The sequence below is a fragment of the Mesoplodon mirus genome (assembly GCF_964341445.2).
Source record: "Mesoplodon mirus genome assembly, chromosome: 7".
Lineage (NCBI taxonomy): Eukaryota > Metazoa > Chordata > Mammalia > Artiodactyla > Ziphiidae > Mesoplodon > Mesoplodon mirus.
This window is the reverse complement of record NC_138983.1, coordinates 94,639,640-94,663,900: the sequence shown is the minus strand read 5'-3', so window position 1 is coordinate 94,663,900 and position 24,261 is coordinate 94,639,640. Positions and strand designations below refer to the sequence as shown.

Genomic DNA, 24,261 nt, shown 5'->3' with positions numbered 1-24,261 from the left:
ATGAGATTAACCATCCCCGTGGCGATGATGACACTTTATTTTCTCCCTTGAACATTGTCCCTACTATTCCAATTAAAATGGCAGTGCCATGAGGGCAGGGCATTTCCTTTTTTGCCAGTACTGAGCGTCCGCGGTCTGGTGCCTAGCATAGGCTAAATACACGGCATTTTTGTGAACAGAAGCCGGGATTCCAGCTGTCATATTTAATGAGGAATTATAGTCTTCTTATTGGGGGGGAGGGGGGGTGTCACGGTACGTCAAGGGCGGGAGTCGAACCCGCCACCCCAGGCCCCGAGGGGTCTCCTCGGGTCCCCACTTCGGGCCGGTGGGTGTGGCTGGGGGCAGCCGAAGACGTGCGTGCGTGCGTGCGTGCGTGAGAGCGGGCGTGTCCACAGGGTGGGCCGCGCGCGCCGCGAGTGGTTCGGCCCGGTCCCCGGCTCATTGTGCTCGCCTCACGCAGGCCCGAGTTCGCAGCAGCGCTGGAGGCACGGGGCCTGTGACCACAAAGAGGGAGGCGGGGGCCGGACGGGAGCGCGGCGGCGGTGGCTGAGGCCCAGGCCAGGCCCCTTCCCCTCACTGCCCGCCTGCCTGTTTGCCCCGCCCCCGCCGGCGGCGCCGCGCCCCTCCCCCAACCGCCAGACTAGCACGGTGCGGGGGCGGCGCGCGAAGACATGGGGGAGAAGCTGGGGCTGATGCTGGAATCGCTCGTGGGGGCCGAGCCCGCCGTCTGCCCGTGGCCGCTGCCGGTCTACGTAAGTGCCACCGGTCCCCTCCTTCCGGACCCCCGCCCCTCTTCCCCCACGGCGCGCGCTGAGCCCACCGAGAAACGGAGCGACTCGAGTCGCCAGACCTTCTTTGGAGCCCCCCTTCCCGCCCCGCCGTGGTTCTCCGCGGCCTTTTCCAGCCCCCGCGCGCAGGGTGGGCAGAGGGGAGCCGGCGCCGGCCGGGGGCGCAGACTCGGCCGCGGGGACCCCGGGCTTCTGAGGGGCGCCCGAGCCGGTCTGCGGTTGGCTCTGCAGGGCTGGGGACCCCGGTCTCCCCGGGCCTGGACTGCCGGCGGGCTTGCCCTTCTGTACTTTAGGATTTGACATGTAGGGTTTCTTTTGCCTGGTAGTTTATTCTTAGCGCTTTCAACGTGCTTAGGTTTTGTTTTTGTTTTTGTTTTTTTTTTTTGAGGGCACCCTTTCCTCCCTCTCTCCAGTTTTTTGTGTTTCTGTTTTGTTTTGTTTTAGTTAGGCATTTTGTCCCTCTGATCTTAAGTGGGTGGGCTGGCAGGACACTTGGAGAGGAGGCGTGCTGTCCCCTGATCTTGAATGGCCTTTGGAAAATGACACGCCAAAGGGAAATTTACACACAAGTCCGGTGATTCCAGAAATGCAGGGTGTCCGGCCAGGTGGGCGCCCGGCCCCTCGTCCCCTGTGGCTGCGTGGTGCGCGTGTACCTTGTCTCCGGGTTTACGCTTGGGCCCCGCAGCCCACCTTCCGGAGGGAAAGCGCAGCGGGCGGCTTGGGCCGGCGCCTTTGGGGCGCCCTTTCGTGCGCTCAGCTTGCGGGGGACCGGCCTCCAGGCGACCCGGCGGGGAAGCCCGCGCGACCCGCGCGTGTGTGTCAGTTTTGTGGAAAGTGTGTCGCGGCCGGGGTCGGGACGCTGGGACCGCCTGGAGCCGATGTTGACTCCGAGCCCCGGTTCTCCGCAGTTATCCGAGGTCCGAGGGTTTCCAGCCCTCCACTGCGCACTGGCGCTTTCTATTTTTGCCCTTCCTGTGCCTGGAGGCGCGGCTGAGCCTGGTCTCTGGCTTTTCCGGTTGGGTAACTCCAGGCGGCCCGGGTGGGCGGCCTGAGCAGCAGTGGGCCGGGCGGGGAGACATGCCAGGGGAGGGAAACTGAAAGTGGGGAGAACCTTCAGAACTCCAGCTGATCCACTTGCCTCGCCTCCCCGCCCCTCTTACTGCACTTGTCATGCCGGGGATGGCTGGCCGGCGCATTTTTCAAAATGTAATAACTTGTGTGTCCTTAGTAGCCGTGAAGCGTAGTTCACTTGTAGTGCACAGTTGTAGGAGTTTTGATCGCCATCAGGCGGCAGAGCAATCCTGTCATCCCATTTGCTGCCCTTTGGCGCCAGGGTGCCTCTAGCCTCTTGGCCACTAATGTCCCGAAGGTTTTGGCTTTTCCAGAAAGTCAGATAAACGGAACAACAGCATGTAGCTTTTTGATTCTGGCTGCTTTGGCTCAGCAAAACCTATGCGAGATTCCTCCCGGGTTTGTTTTTTTTGCTGTTGTTTAAAATATTTATTTAGGTAGTTATTTACTTGGTTGTGCTGGGTCTTGTTGCGGCACATGGGATCTTCATTGCCGCGTGCAGTATGTTTTAGTTGCGGCGTGGGGGATCTAGTTCCCTGAGCAGGGATGGACCCCGGGCCCCTTGCATTGGGAGTGTGGAGTCTTAGCCACTGGACCACCAGGGAAGTCCGTCATCCCTGTTGTTGCGGGTATGAGAAGCCACTCCTTTTTCTGGCTGTGTTGTATTCCATTTTCCGTTTGTCCATTCGCGTGCGGGTGGCAGGACTTGTGGGATGTTTCCAGTTTTGAGGGGATCAGGAATAAAGCTGCTGTAAACATCCCAGGGCAGGTTTCCATGTGAACTTGGGTTTTTACCTCACTTGAGAAAATACTCAGGAGTGGGACTGGGGTCTGTGCTAAGTGTATGTTTAACACCCCTTCTGCATCTTAGAAATTGGTATTTTTGAATATTGGAAGAGTTTAGAAATCCACTGTGACCCAGCACCCAGGCACTTGAAACGAAGTTGAAAGTTCATCTGGAGATGGTCACGTTGTCGCCGTCACTGTCTTTTCTTCGAGGCAGAGCAAGGCCACAGATGTGTAACCCTTGTAAGGAAGGCCTCGTGTGTCCAGGCCGTGGCAGGACCTGGCTTTCTAGTGATGGGCGGTTCTGCAGTGGAGAGCGTCTTTCCCTTGCTGGCCAGACCTCGCTTGGCAGGGTGCGGGGTGTGCTGCCTGCCTGGCCGGGCGCTCTTTCTGCCGGTCAGCAGCCGTTCCTGGTGTGTCTGTCCTACTACCAGGCAGGCGGTCAGGGGCCCTAGTGACGTGCTCAGCGAGCCGCAGCCTTCCTAAAGCTTTGCGGGTAATGTCTGCTACCCTCCCATTTCCCTGCTGAGGAATTTTGCTTTCTCATGGGAAGTGAGGGGCCAGTACTTTATAAGAGTTCATATTTTGTGATGACTCGATGCTGAATACATTAAGAAAATGGGCTCCTTCCAGAAGCTTAACTTTTCAGAAGGTCAGATTTCGCATGTGACTGCACGTTTGAAATGAGTGAGCTTGTTTGTTCATGGATTCATTCATTCTGCAAGCACCTCCTGGATATTTACAGTGAGTGTTCCAGGGGGCGCAGAGGACAGTAGACAGTATTCTTTTTTTTTTTTGATTTTTGAATTTTATTTTATTTTTTTATACAGCATGTTCTTATTAGTCATCAATTTTATACACATCAGTGTATACACGTCAATCCGAGTCGCCCAGTTCAGCACACCACCATCCCCACCCCCCACGGCTTTCCTCCCTTGGTGTCCATATGTTTGTTCTCTACATCCGTGTCTCAACTTCTGCCCTGCAAACTGGTTCATCTGTTTGAGACAGCTTTGTACTTCCCGCTTCCAGGGGCTCTTGTGTGGGCGCTGCGAAGCGGGGTTTTAGATGGTGCAAGGTGGAGGGTGGGCACTAGAACCGGTGCCCAGTGTCCGGGTGTGCGTGCGCTAGATGGGGCGTGCGGCCTAGGACTCCTGCCGGCTCGGTGACCCCGGCCGAGTGCTCTAAGGCTTCTAGGTCTCAGTGTTCTCATCTGTAGCATGGGCTGAACAGGACTCACTCTCTCTGGAGGTTACAAGGTCGAACTGTGTTAATGCTTGTAGACCCTACAATGTAGAACACTTAGGACAGTTTGGAGCATCGTTAATTGTTCCACAGATATTACCTGGTCTGTTGAACGACTTTGCCTGGTACACGCCAAAGCGATTAGGAAATTGGTATATCCCAGCTTTATTTCCTTTCCATTAAAACAGGGCTCAGGAAAAAAAAATCTGTTTTTCAGTAGTCGTATCATATAGTGGAAAGAGCACTGGTGTGAAGGCAGCTTAGGGTTTGAATTCCAGGGCTTATGCTGTCTGTGGCCTGGGCAGGTTACTTTTGAACTGCAATCCCCACACTTGTAAAATGACATTAATAACCACTCTTTCTGTGGGTTCTTAGAATTAATTAAGCAGGTTATGTGTGTAAAGTATCCTGGCACTTGAATGAGTTGTCAGAACCAAGGGCTGCTGGAGACGATGCTTCTGCCCTAGGTAATCTTCCCTTCTACTGGGCGGCAGGTAAACACAAGCACAGTAGTCAGTGCTCTGGAAGAAGTGAGTTCTGGTGCTATAGAGCACAGAATCTCTTTTTTCTTTAATTTAATTTTTATTTTCTGTTGGAGGATAGTTGATGTACAATATTGTGTTAGTTTCAGGTGTACAGTAAAGTGATTCCGTTATACATGTATCCATTCCTTTTCAGATTCTTTTCCCGCACAGTTTGTTCCAGGCTATGGAGTAGAGTTCCCTGTGCTGTGCAGTAGGTCCTTGTTGATGATCTATTTGATATAGAGTCGTGTGTCTATGTTAACGCCAAAGTCCTAATGTATCCCTCCCCCCCACCTTTCCCCTTTGCAGAGCACAGAATCTTGGAAGGGAAAGTTCAGGGTAGGCTTCTTGGAGGAGGTGCCATCCTTTCTAAGGATATGTAGAAGCTCCTGGGGTGGCAGGAGGGAGCAGTGTGTGTCAAAGTTTGAGAAATATAAGAAAATATGGCAAAACTAAGGTATAGGACTGGAACTCAGGGTTTGGGAAAGAAATGAGAGTTGATACTGGAAACTTAGTGGGGCCCAAGAGAAGGGGGCCTTGTTTGTCCTGTCAGAAGTTTAGATGTTTATCCTGAAGGCTGTGGGAAACCCTGAAGAACAGTGAGATGGACTTCTGGTTTAGAGACTTACTCGGACCTCCATGTGCAAGGCACTTGATTGGGTGCAGGGTGAATTGTAATCTAAGGTTCCCACTTAAGTTATAAAAGGTTGGACTGGATTTTGCAGATCTGAGAGAGAATGGGTGGGGCCTGGTGACCAGTTAGAAAAGGGAGGGCAGCAAGCGTGGGTGACAGTTTACAGCTGCATCTTTTTGAGAGATACAGAGCACAGTAGGAAGGTATTGGGGGTGGGAAGAGGATCTTACTTCATCTTCAGTGCTTTTAGAGGGGCCTGGTAGACAGGTCTGGGCCCAAGGTTCAGATCTGTGCTTTTGCGGAGGAGAGGTGTTTGAAGGCATGGGAGAGACTTAGGTTACCCACAAGAAGATCCAAAGAATCATAGGTCTGAGGGCTTTTTAAGTGGGTATACTGAGGAAGTTTATAAGCTGAAAGAAAGCAGCCAGCAGAGAAAGGGTGTGAGGATCTAGGAGAGGAAATGATTGTTCATTTGTTTTCAAAAAGCTGAATACTTATCGTGTGCCTGGCCCTTTTCTAGGATCTGGGGTTCTCACCATGTGTTACCTCTTCTGCAAGGACAGTTCAACTCATCCCCTGGTGAAGAGAAGTCAGATTATTCTTTGCATCCCATTCAGGTGTAGGAACTGTTCTGTACCTCTGAAGGGACTTTACTTAACCAGAGTAATAAGTTAGAAATCATAAGAAATTAGAGCTGGAAGGGACCTTAAAAGCCACTGTACTTAATTTTGCCTAATATTTTACATTGAATGTAAGAAAAATTTATTGTAGAGCCCATTCTCTTCAGAATTCCTTCCCTGAACTTTCTTTATGACTTTCATCCAGTGGGTCTAGCTTGTAAATTTTGGCCTCCTCCTAAATTTGCTTCTTCATCCACATTACATTTTGCCCCGACTATGGCAGAAACTCCTGGGTGGTTTCGCGGCCCCTGGTCTCAGTTCCTCTAAGTTCATCTGCCTCCTCGGGTTGAGTGATCTTCTAACATGACAAGATATGCCTAAAATAATGCTGCTAATGGCTTGCCCACACAGAGTTAGTGCATACTAGCCGCCCAGCGTGTGCTCTGCACAGAGGCCTGTAGTCTGAACTGTGCTTTGCCAAGCCTCCTGGGGCTCTTTGGCCCTGAGGAAGGGGAGCTTTTTGTGATCACTCTCTTTATCTAATTGGTCCTTCAGCTGCGGGGCGCCTTTTTCTAATCAGCGGAGGCACCCTTACTCAGCCAGTGGTAGCCCCAGGCCTCACCACCTGTGGGATACAAGCCATGCTCTCTCCCAGGCTTGCTTGGGCCAACGTCTCTATTTTTATTTCTGTCTCTTCTCACACTTGGGCCCCTGGTCTTTAGTCATCCCCACCTGCAGTATTTACAGTGCCCAGCAGGAGTCAGGCTTGAGTGTCTTTGCACAGGTGCTCCCTGTGCAGCTAATGCACCTCCTACTCCACCTCTGCATAGCCTCCTCTTTCCAGACTGTACTTCAGGGTTATCATGAAGCCGTCACTTAGATACAACTTTTGGCCTCCATAGGCACTTCTGTGCTTTATCTCATGTGATTGAAATTTTGAGTTTATAGATCTTCCTCCTTAATGAGGCTTTAAGGACAGGAGTCATTTCTAATCCTTAGCACAGAGCAGATGCTTTTTAACGGTGATAAAATGTATGGTTTAAATGACTCATTTTACAATAATTTTGCTTTAGCTTCTGATAGAAATAAAGTTTCCGGATGTTGTGTTCCTGCAATAAGAAATAAAGATGTGACCTTCCAGTTGTGTAAAGCCCATCAATGCTGTGTAAGTGCATCGGGTGAGCTAAGGAACGTGGAGCCAAGTGGGCTAGTTGTGAGAGAGAGAGACTTAACTATGTTAACAAAGGTAAGCCTTCATTGTGTCCTGCCAACATTTGATAGTTGCTTTTGGGCAAACTAAAGCAATAAAATTTTAAACTGTTCCTCCCCATTAAAGGGATTGAATATTTGGCCACTTTGGTGCACCTGTGTCTTGTGAATTGTCCAATTGGAGATGGAGGTTTAGAAAGTGAGTTTCAGTCTTGTTTAAGTCTCTTCCCATCAGACTGGTCTCGTGATTTCCTACACACCATGTTACTTCCTGTCTACCTTTCCTTGGTGGTGTTCATGCCTGGATTGTCTCCTGTACCTGCTCAAACCTTGGTCCATTCTCATTTGTACCATGGAAGTTTGTCATGCCGGATACTGTCAGAACTAATTTTACTTAAGTTTGTGTTAAGGTGCAAAGCACACGTTTTGTATATTATCTGTTTTTTGTGTTTGTTTATATTTTTATGGTTTCTCTTCAAGAAATATTATGAGTAGGGAAATAACAAGATGTAAAGAGCAAAAAAGTCATCATTCTCTTTTAAATTGTTAGAACATCTACCTGCAATCATAATGCACTGTGGTATGTGTTAAAATAGGAAATATGTGTCATGTCCCGTAGGAGCAGGAAAGTCAGTGGTGTTAGTGAGGGTGTGTCATGGAAGTAATCACTAAGCAGGTGACTGCTGGTTGGGGTCCTGAAACATTAGTGTGTGTTCCCTGTGTCCAGTAGTGGTCTGGAGAGGTCAGGAAGCGTGCCTTTCAATTTGAGGGAACAGAGGGTTTGAGGTCCTCTCTGTTCTATTGCTCTAGTATAGTATACTGCATAGCAGTTCATAAAATACTGTGTTTATAGTTGATATTTAAATCGCTGATTGATCATCAAGATTGGGATGTATCATTGGAAATGAAAATAGGAAGAGTCTTATGCTTTTTAGGTTTTTCCTTTTTTTCCGATGTCTCAGAAGGCTCTTTGATGGGGGACTTTTTATTCTCCCATACAATTCCATGAATACTTATACCCTGGCACTTATTTTAATGGCATTTTCAATTTATAAATGTCTCTGAAACACATACTGTAAACTATTTGAGGGTAATGACCATGGCCGTTGATGGCACATCTTAAATGTGCATCGTGTTAATGTTTGAGTGTCAGGTGGTCTACCATCAGTGTTTCCTTCTTTCACCCAGTTTTCTTCCTCATTTCCTTCTCCAAATTTGTCTCATTTTTCTACTCTCCCTTTTGCTTCTCTATTCTTGCTTTCTCTTTCCCATTGCATGTGTCATTCTTCTTCTTCTTCTTCTCCTTCTGACTTCATTATTATGGCCAACCAAAACCTTTTCCAGGATTGTCTCTATCTTCCTTTCCTCTTCATTGCCATCCACAAACTCTTAGAGAATATTCTTGCTTGACTCCGTTACTTCCTAGCATACCCATGTACTTCCTGGTCACTTTAGAACATTGAAAAGGGTTGGAATTTTTAAAAATAGGTAATTATAATCAGTCTTCTTTCACCTCTGGCATAAGACTCTTCTTCCTCAATCTGACCATTCTTAAATCTAGAAGTACTCCAGCTCATTGGTCTCCCTTACCCCCATGTTTAGGCCAAAGAACTTGTGAAACCTTAGCCCTGTTTAATACTTGAATTTATCAAAACATAAGAGGGCTAATTCTGCCTAAGGGCACCAAAGAAGAATAAAGATGCCACAAATAAATGTTTAGTCCAGATTTATAATGGACTCTTAAGTGCCTAGTTGAGTGCTAACCGTTAACTCACTTGAACACCAGGGAGGTCATGACACACAACTAACATGTTAATTGTAAAGACACTTCACTTCACCATTCCTCAATGTAGCTGATAAACTGCATCCAGTTAGCTTAAATAACATGAATGATGAATTTCCCTGTGTATATAAATTGGGAGTTTCTAAAGTTTTCTTTTTCCCTTTGTACAACTACTGACTGGCACCTCGCTTGGTCAGTGCAATAGGAAATGATGACTAAGAAACACATTGTCGGGGCTTCCCTGGTGGCGCAGTGGTTGGGAGTCTGCCTGCTAATGCAGGGGACACGGGTTCGAGCCCTGGTCTGGGGGGATCCCACATGCCGCGGAGCAGCTGGGCCTAGTGAGCCATGGCCGCTGAGCCTGTGCATCCGGAGCCTGTGCTCCACAACGAGAGAGGCCGCGGCAGTGAGAGGCCCGCGCGCTGCGATGAAGAGTGGCCCCCGCTTGCCGCAGCTAGAGAAAGCCCTCGCACAGAAATGAAGACCCAACACAGCCAAAAATAAATAAATTAATTAATAAAAGAAACACATTGTCTCAATATCAGTGGACATAATGTCCTAGTAGTCTATAAAAATCTCAAAATTCTTAATCTAAAAGGTAGGTCTGCCAATCTTATATCCTTTTCCTTTGTTAATATAAGTATCCAATCTATGAAGGTCTCAGTTTCCTTACTTAGAATAGGAGGTGGATAGATTTGCTAATATCTAGGGACGTTTCCAATTTTAATATTCCCTAGTTATAAGGGCTGAGCCAAATACAATGGCTCCCTTAATCATTAACCTCGCTCATGATGAAAGTTATCAGCAAGTTCTACTTGTAAGAGATCAAACATTCATATCCATGTATATTGTAGCACATTGACTTTTACAGAACTCCAAGTAACACAACGTAGTTACATTCATAGACTTAAGGTCACTGTGGTATACTTTACAATTTTTCTTTTCCCTAGGAAGGAAATGTAGATCCCTAGGAAGGGATTTCTTTCTCTGCCTTTCAGTAATGTAAGCCTTTTATTATCTCTTGGATCCTAAAAATGGGTAGGGTTTTGGCAGGTGGAGCTTAGGACAGACATTCCAGGTGACAGGGACAACAGGAGAAAGGGCAGAAGGAAGAATGGATTTTCAGAAAGACTTGATATCTTACACGATGAGAGCAGCGTTTCACAATCTCTGTCCTGCAGAACACTGGTTTTAGATGATGTTAATGTAGTTACAAGACAGAAGCATTTGGGAAGAACTGTACTCTACATCCCGACATGAAATTCAAGTTTCACTTTGTTTCATTACATACTCTGAAAAGTTTTGGAGGAAGGAATTGATTTATTTTTGTTTAATTCAGTCTTACTCACAGTTACTTGACAAACCTATATTCAGCTGATGGGACTGTATTTTGTGAAAGGCCAATCGGAGAAATGGTGAGATGGAGCTTAGGATATTTCTTTGTTGGGACAGGCATGTGATTATTCTTCTTATAATTCTTTACTGTTTGTCGTAACAATTGTTACTTTGCAGGAGTCAGTTTTTTTTTTTTACATCTTTATTGGAGTATAATTGCTTTACAGTGTTGTGTTAGTTTCTGCTGTGTAACAAAGTGAATCAGCTATATGCATACATATATCCCCAGGATTCAGTTTTAAGCCCTCTGTTTTTATCTGAGTTATTGGGACTCTTAGAAAGCTCAACAATCCTGGAGTCTTCATCTCTGATGTAGTTTCCAGAAGCTCCTGGCACTTACCACTATTTCCTCTTGATTCTTTTCCTCCGACTTCAGACTTCTTACGATTATGAGCTGATGGTTTTCTCAGCCTCTAGTGTCAAAACCAGCTACCTCACTCATCTTCATTGTCTCAGTTACAAGGTGCAATATTTCCCATGTTTATATGTGTCAAAATAGAAGTCAGGGATTGATACATAGCATATGCGTAATAAAAATTGTATTTCTTTTTTTTCTTTGTTCGAAGGTATCCAAACACTGGCCAAGTTCTTAAATTGAAAGTAGAGTGATCTAACTTATTCAGCTCATCCAACCATCAATATTGAATATTTGTCTTTTTTCTTACACATATTTCTTGTATTCCAATTGTGACATTCTAGAGCACAGTGAGTACATTTATAACTTATTACTGCATTACTACCTTGGCTATTCCTTGACCAAAATTTACTTCACACAACTGACAGCCTAATTAACCTACTAGAGTTTTTTTTAATGTACGCATATATTAAAAAAACTCTAGTAGGTTAACTGCATTGCTAATAACTGAGTTTTTACATGTCTATGCACCCATGTATCCAACACCAGATCAAGATATTATAAAATATTTCTAACACCCTACACGGTTCTCTGTTACTTCTTTCTGTTCCATACTCTCCCAGGGCAACACCTAAGCTGACCTCTATCACCATATATGACATACGTGGAAACACACAGTGTGTATTCTTTGGTATCTGGCCTCTGGTTACATATCATTATATCAGTAGTTTATTCTTTTATTGTGTTTTCCTGATTTTTTTAAACCTAGACATTCATACAGTGTCAAAGTACCACTGAGTTCTTCATATTATTATGCTGACCTCCATCTTCAGGGGCTTTCTACAGTCTTCCGTGTGTCTTTGCACCTACTTTCTCTTCCATCTAATTACGTTTCATTTAACCAACCTCAGCCAGCCTTCCCCCATATTCCCCAACACGTAGCAGTCCTGTGTTCAGCCAGTTTTGTCCCCTATTCCAGAAGCCCTTTGTGCCATTCCTGACACTGTGCCTGTTCCCTGCCCGGAAGGCCTGTTCCCTACCCTCTATATACTTGTTCAAGACTCAGTTTAAATGGTACCTGTTCTGAGAAGTCTTCTCAGAAGAAGCCAGTACTTTTTGGAATCCTTCTTTAATGAAATCCCATAGCAAGTGTAATCTGTCCTCCCTGATCTGGTAATTAATTATCCATTGTTCCTATCATATAGTGTATGTTTTCCTTGTGTGCTGTTATTATTTCTTGAAGCAGATTACAGTGACTTGAACCAGGAACTGGGTCATTTTCCTCTTCATTTTAGTGCAAGTTTCTGTGATATGAAGTTAAACTCTTTTTCCCTCACTTCCCATTCACCCTCAGCAGTTGTTAAACATGAAGTACTAGTGAAACTTATTGGTTAACAGGTTTTTGTGGTCCTTGGTTCCGGTCCCTAGGTCTAAGCTGCACTTCTGTAGTGCTGATTTGACTGATTTCTTATTGTCACATAACTCAGGCATTAACTAAATCCTTACAAATTTAGATACATATAAGATAGTATTAAAAAAACCCAGTGGAGGGCTTCCCTGGTGGCGCAGTGGTTGAGAGTCCGCCTGCCGATGCAGGGGACACGGGTTCGTGCCCCGATCCCGGAAGATCCCACATGCCGCGGAGCGGCTGGGCCCGCGAGCCATGGCCGCGGAGCCTGTGTGTCCGGAGCCTGTGCTCCGCAACGGGAGAGGCCACAGCAGTGAGAGGCCCGCGTACAGCAAAAAAAAAAAAAAAAAAAAAAAAAAAACCCAGTGGATATCAAAAGTTTTGGCCTGGAGGAGAGTGTTGTATGAGTCCTAGTTTGGTGGGGCTCACACTTAGTGATCGAGCCTTCCAATATTCCACTGTAAGTAAGAAAGAGTTATGCAAATATATGGTTAATATTTAACAGTGTTGATAAAAAAGAGAAGAGAGAAAGGGACGACAGATACTTTGAGGGCCTTCTGGAATTCATGAACAATTATGATTGGATGGGGAAAAAGAAGAACCGAGGGCTAACCTCCCACAAGTGAAGTCAGGAAAGAGAGAAGGGCTCATCTGGTATGCAGGTAGAGAGGTTTGACCTACAGAATCTTAGAAAACCTCAACAATCTGAGCAGCGTTGGCAAGAGGCAAACTAAAGGGCTAACAGAAGTCTGCAAAAGTCTCACACAAAGAACTCTGGCATGGTGTTCATCATCTAGCTAATCCTAACATGCAGACATTCATGAGAGTAAAGTCAGGTCTTTACCAGAGTGGGTTTCTTATCTGGGCAACTGGGTCAAATGAAGAAAGGCAGGTGTAGGCTGCCAGAGTAATAAATAAGGAGAGGAAAAACAAAAAGAACGAGACATATCATTCATCAGTGATTTCCCCCCAGTATTCTTAGTCTCCACCTTATCTCCATCTTACTGCTAACACAGGAACTAGACCGAACAGTGAGGTAAAAGGTCTCTACAGAAACTGAGGTAATATAGAAAATAAAAAAATAAAACATAAAATTGTCAATTTTCTTCCTAGGGGTAATTGAGATGATAGTTCAATAATAACGTAAGATCAGGTGAAGTCTAAAGAAATTTTAGAAAAGCTGGATAAAGTAAGAAAACATCTGTTCGCTGCCATCTGAATGTTAGAGAGACACCAAGACGTGGGCCAAGTTGTGGAGAGAAGGGAAACACATACACAAGCTTGACATTTGGTGCAGCTTTTCTCCTTTGGGCATTTGCTGATTCAAATCTTACAGCCTACGAACTGAAAAGCCAAGGAGTTCAAAAGACTAACCACAGAAGCCAATGGGCAACAGCTCAGGCTAAAGGCAACAACTAGTGGAATGACAAGCTAAGTGTATCTTCAGTCTCACAGGGCTGCGGGAACCATTACATTTAAAGCCTAACAAATACAAGGGTAGTTGGGAATAGGGAGAATCCAAACTTTCACATGGTAATCCCAAAGGGCAACACCCGTAGAGGAAGGACAAGACAGGAATAGACCAACCTTCACACAGACTGAAAAACGGCTTTGAATGAGCTCAAACTGAGAATGGACTAAGGTTACCAGTCCCTATAGTAACTGTCTGTCATGGGCCAAAGTAAATCTTTTCAAGAGAAAGATAACAACATCCAGAATGTGGAGGTATCTTTATAGTTTCCTAAAATAAGTTAAGCCCAGTTTTAGTATAAAAAATAATTGGACATAACCAGGAAAAAGACTAAATGATCAAAAGTTCAAAAAAAGAAAGAAAGAAAAAAGACAACATAAATAGACACAGGAGGACAAGAGTTAGCAGGCCTTGGTTAAAACAACAACAACAACAAAACTACTATGGTTAAACAAAGAAAATAGACACATGGCAAATAAGCATATGAAAAGATGCTACACATTCCATGTCATCAGTGAATTTTGAATTAGAACGATAATGAGATACCACTACACACCTATTTAAATGGCTAAAATCCCCAAACTGAAATACCGAAGTTGGTGATGATGCAGAACAATTGGAATTCTCATTTGTGGCTAGCGGGATACTTGGCAGTTTCTTACAAAATAAACGTACTTTTACCATACAGTGATCTAGTAATCCTGCTCTTTGGTATTTACCCATAGGAACGGAAAAGTTCTGAAAAGTTATGAAAGTAAGAGCCTTTACAGTGAGAAAATTCTATGATTCTATGGTTTTTCAACTCATTAATTTGTGTAGTTCATCCATTTTACTCATTGTATACACTTAAGTATATTGTTCCTTGAAATGGCCATTCAAAGTTGTTTCCTGCGCCACACACTATGAATGTTAGGGTTGGTCCTGTGTAAATCTTACCCCCATTGATTTAGTATTATCCCTAAACAAGCAACTTTCTTCCATAAGGAAACAAACAAGAGGTTCAGAAATGTCCAAACTAAGTTTTTATAAAACTGTGTTATCAAATCTTATTTATCAAAAAACTTCAAACATAGCAGTATGCGTTCCCATATACCCTTTACTCAGCTTCCCCAAATGTTAACATTTTCTATTACTAGAGTATAATTATTGAAAGCAGAAAGTTTACATTGTCACAATGCTACTAATGATTTATAGACTCGTATTCAAATATTGCCTATTGTCTTGTGGTCCAGATTCAAATCTAGGATCCCTTATTGCATTTGCTTGTCATATCTCCCCATTCTTCTCTAATCTAGGATAGTTCCTCAGTCTTTTTTTGTCTGTTATGACCTTGAACTAAAGGAAAATCTTAGCCAGTCATTTTGTAGAATTTTTCTCAAATAGGGTTTGTTTGATATTTTCTCATGGTTAGACTGAGGATATGTATTTCTTGACAAGAACACTTCAGGAGAGATATTATGCCATTTTCAGTACATATTAGAGGTACAAACAAATCTGTATGTCTCACTACTGGGGATGCTAACTTTGATGACTTAGTTCTAATGATAGCTGCAAAATCACTATTTTTCCCTTTGTAATTTTTTGAGATTGTTCAAATATTCTGCTTCTTGTTTAATTTTCCCATACTAATTTTAGCATCCATCAATAATTTTTGACTCCACCCATTACTGTGGTGTTTGATGATTGTTCATTTTCTATTCCCATCATTCCCTCTACATTTATTAACTATAATTTGAGAATAAGAAAGAGCTGTTCTTCTCCTTCATTTATGTATTTATCTGGTTATTTGTTCATATATATACATACATCAGTATGAACTTGTGGATAATTATTTTATTCTACGGGTTAAAATTTATTACTATCATTAATAGTTTTGTTTCTCAAAGTGTTCCATATTTGGTCACTGGTACTCCTTCCAGCTGTCTCCTATATTTTTCCTACATGGCCATACAATTTTTGGAGTAATATCTTACTTTCTGACACCACAAAATGCCCCAGACCCATCTTTTACTTTCCTCTGTCTCAGCCTTGAATCAGTCATTTCTCCATGGAGTTCTTGTTCCTTGCATTAATAATGGTATTCAGAAACCAGAATCTTGGTATGAGGTGGATTTATCACTATCCAAGCTACCTCATTGTGTTTTCATCAGAGAGAGCTAAAAATATATATACGAATACATAAAAATATACAAGTATTTCTATTTTCATATTATCTATCTGGGTGTGTATGTATATACACACACGTGTGCACGCACACACATTATCATCTGTCTATCTACATATATATATAACTTCAAATTGATATATGAATTCACATTGATACCTTGATTCCAATCCAACAGCACAGGGTTTGTTCTAGCCTCCCTTACCCTTTCCTTATTTGTCACTCTTTAACAATTAGAAACCTGATTCTCATTATTTGCAGTCTATTCATTTGCTCAATTCTGGAATACACATAAAATATTTAAAAATCATTAACCTGTACACATGTGAAAAATAAATTTACTAACAAGTTCAGTATTTGTGTACATTTCTTTTTGTCTTTAGCTTTTCAGTATATATTGTGCATGGTTAATTACAGTATATTAAAATACTGTTTTCCAAAGTTACTTAGGTTAGCTCTTTCCCACCTCCTTCAGTGTGTTTTTTTTTCTTCTGCAGTGTGAGAAAATCTAGTACTTTGTGTTCAACTCAGACTACCAAACCAGAAGTTCTAGCAGAAAAGGTGATAATCCATATGTGCAGTAAGATCCCCAGGTGATTCTTTTCATTGGAGAAATATGAGGAACACTGCTTGACGTCTCTACAACTAAGATATCTAAAATGAAACTTCAATTATTCCTTCTTCCAAACTTTTCCATCCTGCAAATCTTTTCTTCCTCAGTGAATGGTGCCATGATTCACACAAAAAGTAACTCCATGCAAAAACCTGGGAATGATCCTCAGTTCCTTCCTTTTCTTCACTTTCTGCATAGACTGCATCATTAGGTCCTCTGGAATCTCATCTCTTTCTCTCTCATCACTTATATAATGTTTCTCTTCATCTTCATTGCCACCATCTTAGCCACTACCATTTCTCCTTTGCTCTACTTGAACAGCCTAGTATCTACACAACTATCTTTTCATTTAATTGCTTTCTCTTGCATCTAAGATAAAGTCAAAATCCTTAGCCTTATAGATTCTGGCCTTGCCTTTTCTTGTAAGTTGTATTTTCATACTTACAAGTACAGGCACACTCACACACACACACACGTATAGTTGGTATTGTTAGTTTAGGTTTTGTTTGCCCTCCCATCCTAGCATGAGAAAATTAAGAAACAAAGTCAAACCAAAGAAAAACTTTAAAAATAAATTTGAATAATATCCTTTCCCTCCAGAACATTTCTCTAAAGCAGTATTATCATTAATGGCAGTACAGACCAGAATTTTTTCCCTTAGACATAAAGGCATGGTGAAGAAGTCTCATTAAAAACTGGAATCTAAGCTTTCAATGTCAAATTGTGTCTCTAATCTTCTGCAGTAAGCCATAATGATTAAAGTATAGGAATCTGAATCAGAGGTCTGGTTTAGTATAATCTTTTTTGTAATAAGCTTTGTACCTTAGACAAGTCATTTATCTCTCCATTCCTTAATTTCTTCATTTATAAACGGAGATGTTAAGAGTATTGATATTCAAGGCTAATGAAAAAAGAATGCATCTAAGTACTGTATCAAACACTTTAAAAAGTGACCAGTTCAGGTTCTCTGCCCATTTTTAAATTGGAATATCTGGGGTTTTTTGATATTAAATTGTATGATTTCTTTAGATAATTTGGATATTAACTCCTTATCAGATATATCATTTGAAAAAATCTTTCATTCAGTAAGTTACCTTTTCATTTTGTGATGGTTTTCTCCTCTCTGCAAAAGCTTTTCAGTTTGATATAATGACACTTGTTTAATTTTACTTCTGTTGGCCATGCCTGAGGAGATAGACCCGCAAAAAATATTGCTAAGATCGATGTCAATGTATTTTTCCTAGGGGTTTTATGGTTTCAGGTCTTCAATGTGAGTCTTTAATCCATTTTAAGTTTCTTTTTATATATGGTATAAGGAAATAATTCAGTTTCACTCTTTTGCAAGTAGTTGTCCAATTTTCCTAACACCATTTATTGTCTTTATTTCATTGTATGTTCTTGCCTCCTTTGTTGTAGATTAATTGATCACATAACTGTGGGTTCATTTCTGGGCTCTCTATTCTATTCCACTGACCTATGTGTCTGTTGTTATGCTAATACCATACTGTTTTGATTACTATAGCTTTGTAGTATAGTCTGAGATCAGTGCATGTCATACCACCAGCTTTGTTTTCCTTTCTCAATATAGCTTTGGTTATTGGAGGTTTTTTGTTTGTTTGGATGATTCTATACAAATTTTAGGATTATTTGTTCTAATTCCGTGAAAAATGCCATTGGTATTTTGATAGGGGTTACATTGCTTTGGGAATACATACAAATGACCAAAAGACACATGAAAAGATGCTCAATATCACTCATCATCTGGGAAATGCAAATCAAAACCACAGTGAGATATCACCTTACACCTGTCAGAATGGCCATCATCCAAAAGGGAACCCTTGTGCACTGTTAGTGGGAATGTAAATTGGTGCAGCCCCTATGGAAAACAGTACAGAGGTTCCCCCAAATGTTAAAAATAGAATTACCATATGATCCAACAATTCAACTTCTGAGTATCTATCCAAAGAAAACAAAGACACTAATAAGAAAGGATGTATGCACCCCTCTGTTCATTGGAGCATTACTTATACTAGCCAAGATATGGAAGAAACTAGTGTCCATAAATAGATGAGTGGATAAAGAAGATGTGGTGTATGTATACACACATATATAATGAAACAGTACTTAGTCCTAAAACAGAATGAAATCTCTTCACTTGCAGCAACATGGCTTGACCTAGAGTACTAGGTGTGCTAAGTGAAATGAGTCAGACGGAGAAGAACAAGTACTGTACGATTTCACTTACAGGTGAAATCTAAAAAAGAAAACCAAAGAGAAACAAACTTGTAGATACAGAGAACAAACTGGTGATTACTAGAGGGGAAGGGGGATGGGGACTGAGAGAAATAGGTGAGGGGATTAAGTGGTACAAATTTCCAGTTATAAAATAAATGTCTTGGGGATGCAATATACCACATAAGGAATATAGTCAATAATACTGTAATAATTTTGTATGGTGATATATGGTTACTAGACTTATCATGGTGACCAATTCAAATGTATTTAGATGTTGGATCACTATGTTGAACACTTGAAACTAACATAATATTGTATGTCAACTCTACTTCAATAAAAAAGTGACCAGTTAACATTAATTGGTATTATAATTACATTTTCTCTTCATAAAGGCACATTTTATTGATTTTTTCATTATAAAGTATAAAAGTACCTTTTATTTTCAAGATGAGTTCTAAGATTACTTGTTAATGTTAATATGGTAATTTAAAATACGTCTAGATATAATTTAATTTTAATTGCCTAACACAAATATGTCTGATATTCACCATTATGAGTTCAAACCTTTTAGTAAAGATGTCAGAGGAGTCACCAAAACATTTTTGTTTATTGCCTCTCATTGAACCCTAAATGCTAACAAGACTTTTTGTTGGAATGAGGGATCAACATTTTATACTCTTTAAGAACTAATGCCATAGCTGTTTTATTTTTATAAATAAAGCTCTTTCCGTTTACTTTGTAGTGTACAATTTTTGAATGGCCCGGAAAGAGAAAAATTATTCTTTGGGCTGACAAAAATGATAAAGAGGCTCATTGCTGATGAAGGGAAGAAGACAAAGAAGAATAGAGAAAGAAAGATTAGTTCCTCTTTCAAAAGGGGGGCAAGATACTAGAGGTTTCTGCAGGGAAACTGAAGCACACCTTTCTTTCTGAGATTTGAAGGGAAGAGATGCCCTACATTTAAATATCTAGAGTATATCTTCCATTTAAAAATGAACCTAGCTAATCATCCAGTGAGGAAGAAAAGAGTAAAATAGCCTTTGATCAAGTCCTTTCTGTGGTGTTAAATGCAACGAATTATAATGAATATCACATATATAATGAGTTCAAGAATTCCCCTTGGAAGAATTGGTCTGTCCTTTACAAAAAAGAGAGTTCAAGTGAGTTATTTGCATTTGGTAGGGAAGCTCTACTGTCTAAATCATACTCATTTAAAGGTGAAGTTCAGGGCTTCCCTGGTGGCGCAGTGGTTGAGAGTCCGCCTGCCGATGCAGAGGACACGGGTTCGTTCCCCGGTTTGGGAAGATCCCACATGCCGCGGAGCGGCTAGACCCGTGAGCCATGGCCGCTGAGCCTGCGTGTCCGGAGCCTGTGCTCTGCAACGGGAGAGGCCACAACAGTGAGAGGCCCGCGTATCGAAAAAAAAAAAGGTCCAGTTCAAAGTCTGCCATAATTTGTTATTATATATGTAATTTTTGAATGTAATATACAGTTATATATGTATATAACATCAACAAGAAAGTGACCCACTTTAGAGTCAAGAAAATATATAGGTGAAGTGTAAAAGGGTTGGAATAGATATACCACAACAGTAACAACAAAACAAAACAAGACAACAACAAAAAAACTGGAGTGGCTAAGAAAATATCAGAAAAAAATATATTTTAAGATGAAAATTTTTACTAGAGACAAAGGTATTTTAAAATGATAAAAGGATTATACCATCTAGAATGTATAATAATTATAAACTTATATGCACCTAACAACAGAACTTCCAAATACAATGAAGCAAAATCGACACAACGGAAAAGAGAAACAGACAGTTCTACAATAATAGTTGGATACTTTAATACCTTTCTTTCAATAGCAGAACAGACAGAAGATCAACAAGAAAATACAAAAACTTGCACAACATTATCAATCAACTAGACCTAACAGCCATCTATAAAACGTTGCACCCAACAGCATCAGAATATACATTCTTTTCAAATGCACGTGGATATACTATATGCTAGGCCATAAAACAAATTTCAGTACATTTTAAAGGATATAAACAATACAAAGAGTGCTCTCAGATGACAACAGAATGCAATAAGAAATCGTTAACAGAAAGAAATTTGTTGAAAATCACAAATGGAAATTATACAGTATATTCCTAAATAATTCATGGGTCAAGTAAGAACTCATAAGGGGAATTAGAAATACTTTGAGATGAATTAAAATGAAAGTATAACATATTACTACTTGATTGGTCACACATAGTCTTTTGAAAAGCAGAGGGGTTAGACAAAGAGATCTAAATTAATTAAAAAATCATTTATTATTCTGGGAATAAAAAGAACTGGGCTTAGTCTCAGTTTTGCCTTTCTTTATCTTTGTGTCTGTTGATCATCTTGGAATAGTCATTACATAGTCAGAATACAGTTGCCGTCTCAGGAATCAAATACTGTTATCTCTAGGGCTACCATAACAAGATACCACAAACTTGTTAGCTTAAAAGAACAGAAATTTATTTTATCACAGCTCTAGAGTCCAGAAGATCAAACTCAGAGTGTTGAGAGGGCCATGTTCTTTCTGACACCTCAAGGGGAGGATGCTTCTTTGTCTTAACCAGATTCTGGTGGTGGCCATCAATCACTGGTGTTGGCATTTTTTGATTTGCAGCTGCATCACTCTGGTCTCTTCCACTGTTGTCACATGGAATTGTCTCTGTGTGTTTCTGTCTCTGGAAACAATTGAAATAGAAATTTCTATTTTAAAAAAACAAACTGTTGATTACTATGCTCTATTTAGATAGTTCCTCTAACCCACCCGCCTCCATTTCCCCATATGTATTTGAGAAGGAAAGAGGAGCTCCTGTGAGCTATCATTTTGGAAAAAATCAATGATACAGTGTTTTACTAGAGATGCCTCTTATCTAAAATATTTGAATTAAATATAAAATCTGGGGAAATTATCACCCAGTTTCCCTCTTCTAGAGGCATGATCTAAATGATAGGCAGCAGAATATTTTATAGCCATGAGGTTTGCTGACATTATTGATTTGATCCAGAATCTGTATTTTCTCTCTAAAGAAAACAGTATTCTCTCTTTGCTTTCTTTAATTTATAATGTTGATGTCTTAAGATTATTGTCAGAGAGGATGCTTGTAGTTCAAATGATTTGGCTGTATTTCACCAGTATTATTACAAGCTAGTCAAACAATGGCTGGGCTCCAGTATAGACCTCGGTCCCTTTGTTCCACTGGGATACGGATGTGAAAGCCACTGTTTCCTTATATTCCAAAGACCAAATAAATAAAACAAATAAATAAACACAAAAAAACAAGTAAATGAAACTATCTTAAAACCAACTCTCTTTTCTTCCTCATCCATGTTAATTCTCTTCTACCTAAAATTACTTCCTGGAAGTGATTTTTATGTTTCTTAGAGCCTCTTTATGTATATATCCACACTAATGCATATAAAACTGTTCCTTGTAGATCTTTTACTTTTTCCATTTGAAGAATTATTTTCACATGTCATATAGAGTTTATCCATTGTCCTAGATATGCATTTTTCCTGTGTATTTGAGCATCATAGGAAGATAAATTCTACTCTTGAAAATGTTAACTGGTGACTGAGACACAGAAAGCTATTCTTCTTACCATTTTTCAATAGTGAGTAGTAGATTCTGTAGGGGTGGAATTTTAAGATGTAAGTATACTGTTTTTCTACACTCCAATTACGTTCCCCTTATCATAGAATATTGACCAGTGAAGTGTGCTGCTGACTTTTCAGAATCCATGTACATACAATCCATTAAGTTATTAGATATAACGTTGGTCAGAAAAGCATACTGTGAAATGTTGCTTTTATTTAAACTCCCACTATTTTCACTCCATGGTTTCAAGATTTGACTTCTTTATTGCCCTCTGGTAGTGGGCTCTGTGAACTGCATATTTACGGGTCTGGAGCACATATCTTCCCGGAGGTATTCAACTTCTCAGGTACAAGCTAAAGAGTAGATGATAAGAAGCATTCATATTTATTAAAACTAATTAAGAATATCAGTAGCCTGACTGTTGTTTCTAAAAATATAAAATATTTATCCTTCTGTTGTCAAACAAGCATATTTCATGAAAAGAAGTATAAATCCTTTTTTGCTTGCAATGAAAGAACAATAATTGAAGGTATTCTTCATTTTGACCAAATACCTTCTCTGAAAATATAAGTTAAAATAGGAGTTGAACTTTGCAAAATATTCTTTAGTAAATAAAACTCCACATATAATTTCAAATTATCATTGAATTTTACCTTAAATTGAAATATCTATATTGACTTAAATGGTGTCCTCTGTAATTTCGGATGATTCCCTCCTTTATATCTTCTTCCTCTCTTCAACAAATAAAATACATATGAATGCCTAACATGAGGTAGGGTATTCTCTGTGAAATAATGATGTTGGTATACTTGATTTTGACTTAGCAGAGGGATTGAGCCTCTGTGTTGGTGAATTCTCCCCAGATGGTGCGTGGGGAGAGGGTCAGGCATGTCTCTGTGCTCCTGAAGTTTTCTCTGTGAAACTGTCAACCTCCAATATCAGAAATAACTTCCTTCGTCAGAAGGGATTTTCAGACATTAAAAGTTTTCTCTTAAAGTGCAAGTATTTTTAAAATCTATAAAATATAGGGCATTATACATTTTCTTTAGTTACTACAAGCTGAATTTTAACTGAGAAGACTGGGGACTCCATGTATGTGTACACGCATGCATGCGTGCATGTTTGTGTGTTACATGTGTGTGTGTGTGTAGGTCTACTGAGGATACAGAACGTATTCTGCACATGACAGAGCAGTGGTATATCAGAAGGGAAAAGAGTATAAAGGACCAGCTTCACCTGCTTAATTTGTCCCCTGACCTGGTGTCTTCTTATTTTCCACAATCCTTTGCTGATCTGTATACTAAATACCCAGGGTTCCTGGGTACCCCCAGGTACCTCTGTAAGTTTTACAAGCCTATCAATATCCCATGTACAGTGGATGGAACCTGGACTTTTTGCCCATATAGTTTTCCTTTCCCTCAGAGTTTTCGTCTGAGCTATGTCATGGGGTAGGTAGTGTTGTGAAAATTTGTGCTCACTTGTTAAATAGAAACTACTCATTTAACTGTTTAAACAAACAGTATCTTGAGTCAATTGCACGGCACCTCCAGTCTCCACAAAGCAGAGTTACTTTGGGACAGGAAGTTCTTTTCGTTTCCCCTTAAATCAAAATACAAAGTTATTGAGCAATTCTAGGACCAACACTATAGTTGCAAACTTGGGAAGAGATCACAGGATTCTGTAATTGTTTGCTTACCCCCTTACTGGGACAGCAAATAGCTCAATAGTTCTTTTTTTTTTTTTTTTTTTTTTTTTGCAGTATGCGGGCCCCTCCCGTTGCGGAGCACAGGCTCCAGACATGCAGGCCCAGCAGCAACGGCTCACTGGCCCAGCCACTCCGTGGCATGCGGGATCCTCCCGGACCGGGGCACGAACCCGCGTTCCCTGCATAGGCAGGCGGACTCTCAACCACTGCGCCACCAGGGAAGCCCAGCTCAGTAGTTCTTATACTGAAGTCAAAAGGAAGAATAATACCGGAACAAAGTCTGCAGTTAAAGTCTGCGTCTTATTTTTATTTTCTCTTGGCACATAGTAGGTAACCGTTAAATGTTCTCTTGATAAATATTAAAAACACACAAGATACTTCCTATACTAGGGGTCATAAAATTTCAACTTTTCTTTTGGTGTAGGGGTTGAGGATGAAAAGTTTGGAAACTTCTGGTCCATGTTAATGTTCCTGCTTTGAGAACTGCAGGGCGCAGCTTTTAGATGGAAAAGGTTGCCAAGAGGACCAGAAGTAGAATAAAGGCATTTATGTAATTCTTCCTTATAATTTCATTTATTGGTTTTCAGCATCTAACTTTGAAAAGTTGCCTGAG

The 24,261-nt window shown here is 41.1% G+C and overlaps 1 protein-coding gene and 1 pseudogene across 12 annotated transcripts in view; both read left to right on the top strand.

Moving 5' to 3' along the window:
* The first annotated feature begins 266 nt into the window (after window positions 1-266).
* The window catches only part of LOC309807663 (uncharacterized protein), a 149,528-nt gene continuing 125,533 nt past the window's right edge, over window positions 267-24,261 (top strand). For 10 of the 11 annotated variants that reach the window (XR_014294608.1, XR_014294609.1, XR_014294610.1 and 7 more), the window contains exon 1: window positions 267-752. The gene's annotated coding sequence lies outside the window, so the exon portion shown is untranslated. The remainder of the gene's footprint in view (window positions 753-24,261) is intronic. The other variant, XM_082627510.1, reaches the window with a different exon arrangement.
* The window catches only part of LOC309808885 (centrosomal protein of 78 kDa-like), a 525,691-nt pseudogene continuing 508,128 nt past the window's right edge, over window positions 6,699-24,261 (top strand). The window contains exon 1 of the transcript in view: window positions 6,699-6,914. The product of the transcript in view is annotated as a centrosomal protein of 78 kDa-like (transcript). The remainder of the gene's footprint in view (window positions 6,915-24,261) is intronic.